The sequence below is a fragment of the Camelina sativa genome, chromosome 2, assembly GCF_000633955.1.
Source record: "Camelina sativa cultivar DH55 chromosome 2, Cs, whole genome shotgun sequence".
Taxonomy (NCBI): Eukaryota; Viridiplantae; Streptophyta; class Magnoliopsida; order Brassicales; family Brassicaceae; genus Camelina; species Camelina sativa.
The window spans coordinates 16,492,712-16,500,628 of NC_025686.1; positions in this window are offsets into that span (position 1 = coordinate 16,492,712).

Below are 7,917 nucleotides of genomic sequence, written 5' to 3' on the forward strand. Positions count from 1 at the left end.
CTTCACATAGTTGAGGAATGTCACGGATTGAGCTACTACTAATTGCTATGGAAAGAAATTTTTATTATTATTATTATGAGGTAAGTTGATTGCTTGATGAGTTAAGATAGCTAATGATACTCTATATTTATAGAGAACTTAGATAATTAGGGTATTATGTTGATCGTTTATTGAAAAACTTGGAGAGAAAGCACAATATCTTAGATACAATAAACTATTTAAATATTTTATTATTATTATTTTAAAGTAGAATGAATGATACCATAGTTTTATGGAAGATTAGAATATATTTGAAGATTGCTTGATCGTTATGATTGAATGATTCTTTATGATTGAATATGATGCAATTCTGTTTAGGAAATAGCCGTAAAAGTCTGTAACATCCGCAAACCAAATAGTGATATTTGGGGATGGGTGTCGATCGACACCATGTGTGTGTTGATCGACACCAGCTTTTTTGGTTCGACCAGATTGTTTTAATTCGCAATTTTTGGATTGGTTTAGTTTAATTGGGTTGTCCAAACCGGGTATATAAGCGGAGAAGCAACAAAGTGAAGGGTATTGGAGTGTTTTGGTCGCCATTTGAGAGAAGAAAAAGAGAGAAAGGAGAGAACTTGTGAGTTGAGAGGTTTTTGGCTTGTTCTTGGTGGTTTTTGATGAGATCTGTTGCTGGGGAAGGGAGTGTTGTTGCTGGGAACGAAGTAGAAGCTTCTTAAGGTGTTGTTTCCACCGTTGCTCAGTTAAATCTTCCTGCAAAAGAGGTGAGTGCATGACCATAGCTTATCTAAGCTTGAGAATTCTATGTTTTTGTGTTCTTTGAGTTGTTTGATTGATTCCTTGCTTGCTTGTGGTCGATTTGGGGTTTCTATGGCCTTATGTGGCATGTGGAAGAGTTTGGGACGCTTGGGAATCGTTTGGAGGAAGACGATGTTTGACATCAGTGTAGATCGACACCATTGGTGTGTCGGTCGACACCAGAGCAAGGACGGCTTGGGAATTCTATGGAGTGTCGATCGACACCATGTGGAGGTGTCAGTCGACACAACTAGGATTTTCGGGAGGTGTCGAACAGGTGTCGGTTGACACCAGAAAGGTGTCGGTCGACACCAGGTTGTCAGTGTCGATCGACACTGGTATGGTGTCGGTCGACACCAACCTTCGTTGGTTGATGATTGCTTGCTTCCTGGTTTGATTGTATTTGTTTGATGATTGTTTGACATGGGATTCTCAAATGCTTGTGTGTATAGCCAGTAGATGGGAGGAATACCTCACTGAGTGTTTATGACAATACTCATGCATTTCAATTTGTGTTTGTGGTGCAGGTAAAGACAAAATGTGATCGTGGAATCAAGGCGATGAGGAGGAGGATGTTCTAGAGGCTTGATTGATTGTGGTCTAGCTATTGTTAGGTTGCTAGAATTGAGTTGATGGATCATTGTAGGATGTTGGATTTTGATTATTGACCTTGTTGGTTTATTTGATTATTTATTGTTGGAATCTTTACTGTTTTAATGGAATTATTTGGTTATCCGCTATTGTTGATTGTTGCTAGGTTGTTAGTGAGTATGGGACCACTAGAGAATTATTAATATATATTAAAAAAACCGGAAGGGTTGTTTCATTTTGGTATCAGAGCCCTTACGGTTCTAGGTCTAGGGTTCACTGTAGCTTTTGCTGTTGGTGTTTAGGATTTCATGCTAGAGTTGATTATGTGAGTTATTCAATTGCGTGTGGCATGAGGTCTTAGAACATCCTCTTCGAGCCTGCTTTGTGATTCCACGGTGAGTGTTGGGCATAATTTTATTCATGTAAATTATAATAGATAAATTCTATTATAATTATGATATATTCTATGAATAATAGAGAATTATGCATTCTCTAGAATATTCAGTCAATACCGGCCGTAACGGTAAATTGTGAGTTAACATGGGCCATAACGGTAAGCAATGGGCCAATACAGGCCGTAACGGGATATGGCTACCAATATCGTTAAGAGAATATTCGAGTCTATCTCTTGAGGAGAATATTCAAAACGGCCTTATCTCATGTAGAGGCGGTTACTCAAGCCCAAATCCCATAAGGATTAGGGTAAAGAGACTTCTCTATAAAAAGGGAGCAAGATCAACACAATAGGACACGAAATCGAGAGCAGAACAAGAGACCTAAAACATAGCCACACGACTCAATTCCAATGCATTGCTAGGGTTACTCGTTGTGCCTTAAACTCTTGTATTTGACTCGATACTTTGATCAATAAAACGACTATTCAATATCTATTTCTTGTTTCCGTAGTCTCTAAACGAATCGATTACTTTTGCCCAAACAGTGAGTTGTGTTCTTGTGTTGTTAGAATTATTTGTTTGCTTAGCCTTCTGTTCTTGATGATACAGATGGTTAGAGGTGAGGATGCTGTTGGTCGCAGGCGTGGATATGGTCGTGGTCGTGGATGGGGTCAGGTTCCCGAGGCCAGTGAGAGTGTGACCCATAGCATGGCCAGTGAGGAGGTGGCAAAGTCACAGGTTCATCCTAGAGTGTCTGGAGACCAGGATGGTTTGGGTGTCGGCAGCTGATGTGCCCGGTGTTGGTCACGGTGTTGCCCTGGGAGTGAGGGTTCCAGGGGAGGGTGCTCCAGGTAGGGAGGATGTCCTGATGGGCTTGCTAGCTTAGGTATTGGCGCGGTTTCCAGCAGCAGTGCCGCAAGAGGTTGGTGGGCAGGTTCCAGCAGTGCCACCACGGGTTGGTGAGAAGGTTCCTGTAGTGCTGCCAAATGTTGGTGGACAGGTTCTAGTGGTGCCGCCAGTGGTTGGTGGGCAGGTTCCAGCGGTGCAGCCTGCGGCTGGTGTGCAAGCAGTTGTGCAGCCAGGGACCAGGGTAGTGGATGCACAATATGTTCAGATGATGGTACAACTACGACATGTGGTTACGGGTTCTTTCTCGGGAGGCACGGATCCAAGTGTGGCGGATGAATGGAGGGAGCAGATGAAGGATATTTTCCAGTCGCTTCGGTGTCCCGACCAGTATAGGGTGTAGTTGGCAGTGCACTATCTGACAGGAGTTGCACGTGTGTGGTGGAGGTCGGTGACAGCACGGAGGGTGCAGCGAGAGATGACTTGGATGGATTTTGTGAGGGAGATTAACTTCAATTATTTTTTACAGGAGGCGCGGTTATTGAGGTTGACCCAGGGGAACCGTACGGTGCGGGAGCTGGATGCGGAGTTCAGTTTGCTTGTGGTGTATGTGGAGCCAGAGTTGGCTCAGGTGCGGAGGTTCTTGTTGGCTTTCTGGGACGATCTGAGGACTCGGTGCAGGGCGAGGAGCTACGCTACGAGAGCGGAGCTGGTAGAGGTTGCAGCTGGGATAGAGGATGACTTGAGGTCACAGGTGGTGGTGGTCAGTTCTCCGGTGCAGCCGAAGCGGACTCAGCCACATTCTGTTCTTAGCAAGGGCGGCAAGCCTGTGCAGGGGAGAAGCGGAAGTATGATGCTATGTAGAGATTGGGGTCCGGTGGTACGGGATGCTTTGGGTGTGGTAGCATGGACCACAAGGTGGCCAACTATCCGCAGAGGGGTGAGCAGCGGGCAGTCACGGAGTAGCGGGCAGATACCCTAGTGTGTTACCACTACATGGAGACGGGGCATATCAAGCCTCGTTGTCCCAAGTTGCAGCAGATGGCAGTAGCAGCGGTGCAGGTTGGATGGCAGCCAGGAGTGCAGCTGGGTGTGCAGCCGGTGGGAAGGATCAAGCCGACACCGCAGGTGTACTCGACTGCGGAGACCAGTGGCACCAGTGCAGGAGCGATTATAGGTATAACTTCTGAGACTCGAACTTGGTTAATTCAGTAGTTCAGATTTATGTTTGTTTACTTGTGATAGAATGTTAGGTTCTCAACACATGAGGTTTGTGTCGGGACCTTGTCGGTGGGCTGGTTTATGTCCCACATTCTGTTTGACTCTAGAACAACCCATTGCTTCATTACTCCGGAGTGCGATGAGAGCTCTAGTATCAGAGGAGATCTCGGTGAGAGAGCGGGTGTTGTCAGAGTTGCGGGAGGCAAGTTCCTGAGAGTCTTTGGCCGAGTGAGGGATGTGGATATTCATATCGCAGGGGAGTCGAGGCCGGCAGATTTGATTATCAGTCGAGTGGAGTTGTATGATGTAATTCTGGGGATGAATTGGTTGCATCGTCATAGGGTGCATCTAGACTGTTATAGGGGCAGGGTGGTCTTTGAACATCCAGAAGGGAAGTTGGTTTTCGAGGGAGTGAGACCGACTTCGGGGAGCCTCGTGATCTCGGACGTGCAGGCTGGAAAGATGATCGAGAAGGAGCGTGAGTCCTACTTGGTTACAATTTTGATGCTGGAGTCAGTAGGGCAGTCTTCTGTTGGAGGTATTCGGGTTGTGGAGGACGTTTTATGCGATTTAGGTTATCGTGGACTGTTTGACTAAGTCTGTACACTTTCTGGCCATCTAGAAAACTGATGGAGCAGCGGTTTTGGCTAGAAAGTACGTGAGGGAAATAGTCAGATTGCATGGTGTGCCTGCTAGTATTGTGTCTGATAGAGATTCCAAGCTAACTTCGGTGTTCTGGAGGACGTTTCTGGCAGAGATGGGGACGAAAGTGTATATGAGTACAACCTATCATCCTCAGACGGACGGTCAGTCGGAAAAGATGATCCAGACTTTGGAGGATTTACTGAGGATGTGCGTGCTGGATTGGAATGATCATTGGACAGATCATTTGAGCTTGGTGAGCGAACACGGCTGTCCACACGATCGGGTGCTCAAGTATCTCCTCGGGTGGCGGATCGGGTTGAGCATTGGGTAGGGTATTGGAAACGTCCACTCGCCAGTTGGGTATGCGAAACCTTTCCACCTCCTCGGGAATCGCGAGCAGGGATGCCTTCTCCTCTGGTTCTGGTAGCGGCGGAGGTTGATCTGGTTCCCTTCTTTTGATATGTTTTGATCTTTGGAGCCATAGGTGGATCCTTGAAAAGAAGAACATAGACTAAACCGAGATCAATAGGGTTAGTTCCCGAAAATCTTAGAACACTCGACTTTGAGAGAAAAATAGAAAGATGGAAGCTTAGGAGTTTTGAGGACTTATCGGTTTGATGTTGGGGGAAAAGAGGTTTGGTCCCCTTAAATAGAAGAGGCAGCCACTAGGGTTTCAGTTTTGGGGAATTCAGACTCAACTCGCCACCCGAGTAGGAACACGATTAGGCGCGTTGGGTACATATTCGGGTACAGCCTCGGGTTCCCCAAAATTTCTTTTTTTCTTCTTTTTTCCCTTTTTATTTTAATTTTATTATAATATATATATATATATTTTATAGAATACTTGAAGAAACATAAAACTATTATAAAATCCAAATGAAACAAAACAAAACAAATAAAATAAAATTAAATGAGAAGAGATTAAAAGTTACCTTTGGGACTTCCNTGAGGACTTATCGGTTTGATGTTGGGGGAAAAGAGGTTTGGTCCCATTAAATAGAAGAGGCAGCCACTAGGGTTTCACCGAGAGTGGGTCAGGGTTTTGGGGAATTCAGACTCAACTCGCCACCCGATTAGGAACACGATTAGGCGCGTTGGGTACATATTCAGGTACAGCCTCGGGTTCCCCAAAATTTCTATTTTTCTTCTTTTTCCCTTTTTATTTTATTTTTATTATAATATATATATATATATATATTTTATAGAATACTTGAAGAAACATAAAACTATTATAAAATCCAAATGAAACAAAACAAAACAAATAAAATAAAATTAAATGAGAAGAGATTAAAAGATACCTTTGGGACTTTCTCCCAAGTGATCTTGTTTTAAGTTACTAAGCTTGACTTTTCATGCTCTTGAAGCATTGTGTTTGGGAGGGAGAGGTTTCAGAGTCCTCTCCATTGAAGCAAGCTTATTCAACAGATTTTCTGGTTCTTTTCCTGGTTCCACAGCAAAGGCAGTATGAACTTCTTGGCAACGTTTGATTATCCTTGGCATCGTTTGGATGGATAAAACCTGACCATCAATGGTTGGCTTTTTTATTCCATTTTTGATGTCAAATTTCATTTTGATGTGCTCTCCATGCTCAATGCTTATCTGTCCTTTTTTTACATCTATCACCGCACCTACTGTTGCCAAGAATGGTCTTCCTAGGATCAGTGGATCTTCTGTTTTCTTATCCATGTCAAGGATCATGAAATCGGTAGGAATCTCCACTCTTCCGATCCTGAGAGGCAAGTTTTCCAGGATACCATGCTGATGCCTAATTGTCCTATCAGCTAGGACCCAATATAGGCTACTTGGTTAAAACTGCTGAAACCCATCTTGTTGGCAACTGAAAGTGGCATGATACTGACTGAAGCTCCCAAATTGCACAGACAATTGGTGAAGATCCGAAGGCCTATTGAACATGGCAGAGTGAAAGAGCTGGGGTCCTCCAGTTTCTCATTGATCCTCAGTTCATGATCTAAACACACTCCACTCCTCAGGATCGCATTCCCAATTTTTTCACAGCTTCCTTTACTTCTATCTTCCGCTGGGATAGAAGATTTCATGATCCCGATTTCAAGGATCATGAAATCGGTAGGAATCTCCACTCTTCTGATCCTGAGAGGCAAGTTTTCCAGGATACCATGCTGATGCCTAATTGTCCCATCAGCTAGGACTCAATATAGGCTACTTGGTTTAAAACTGCTGAAACCCATCTTGTTGGCAACTGAAAGTGGCATGATACTGACTGAAGCTCCCAAATTGCACAGACAATTGGTGAAGATCCGAAGGCCTATTGAACATGGCAGAGTGAAAGAGCTGGGGTCCTCCAGTTTCTCATTGATCCTCAGTTCATGATCTAAACACACTCCACTCCTCAGGATCGCATTCCCAATTTCTTTCACAGCTTCCTTTACTTCTATCTTCCGCTGGGCTGTTTCTTTGATGATTTCCTCTCTAAGAGCGTGTGGTGGCAAGAAATTAGGAGGGGGGGGGGGCTTTCCGGTTAGACATACGATCTGCAAGCGCCTCTAATTGGATGTCAAGAGCTGCTCTGAATCTTTCCTCTGATAAGCGGATTTTCACCCAGGGTATCAATTCCCTATGCAGTTGTAGTACAAAGGGTTATCAATCCAAATGGTTGTTTATGCTAGCAGGAAAGAACAATGCAAGTCAAGCCAAGCAATTAAGGATTTTGTCTAACAATCCTAAAATAATTGATGTGTGTGGTTTTTCACTTCAAATCTTTTACCTTAAAAGACCACACGACGGCTGAAAGTGCACAACTAATCGGTAGTAGTATTTAGGGATCGATCCCACGGAGAGAGTTGTTGTTCAACGGAAGTAAGTAAGACTAGGACTCAATAAAAAGGGGGTTTTGGTTGTCACGGTTGTAGTAAGCAAGTAAACGAAAATAAAAATGCAAGTAAAATAAATGAGACAAGTGTTGGGCATCAAGGGGAATCGCAGGGGTTCAATGATTTATCTATCTAGGAAAGTTTAGGGTTAGTTTATTTATCTAAAACTTGGACTAAGAAAGACTAATCATAGTTAGTTCATGAGGCTAACTTAAAGCATTAAGTAAATACTTAGAATTAATGCATAGAATAAACAGATTTTAAATCTAACAAACCCTAAAAATTGTCACCTAAACTAAGATCATCTCTCCCCTTTGATTATCCCTTTAAACCCAACTAGAAAACTATTCTAGCATGTTTAAGAGAATCATCAAAGCAAGGTTTAATAGACTCATAAACATAAAAGAATAAATAGAGGAAAGGGTTTTAGATATTACTTCAATGGTTGTCAAACAAAGTTGTAAAGATCTTCTTCCTTTAGAAAACTAATGTAACAAACGAACAAAAGAAAAAGAAAGAGTTTGGTGAACTTCAAGGCTTCAAGGATGAACAAGAGAGGGCTTTGGTCGTGGCTG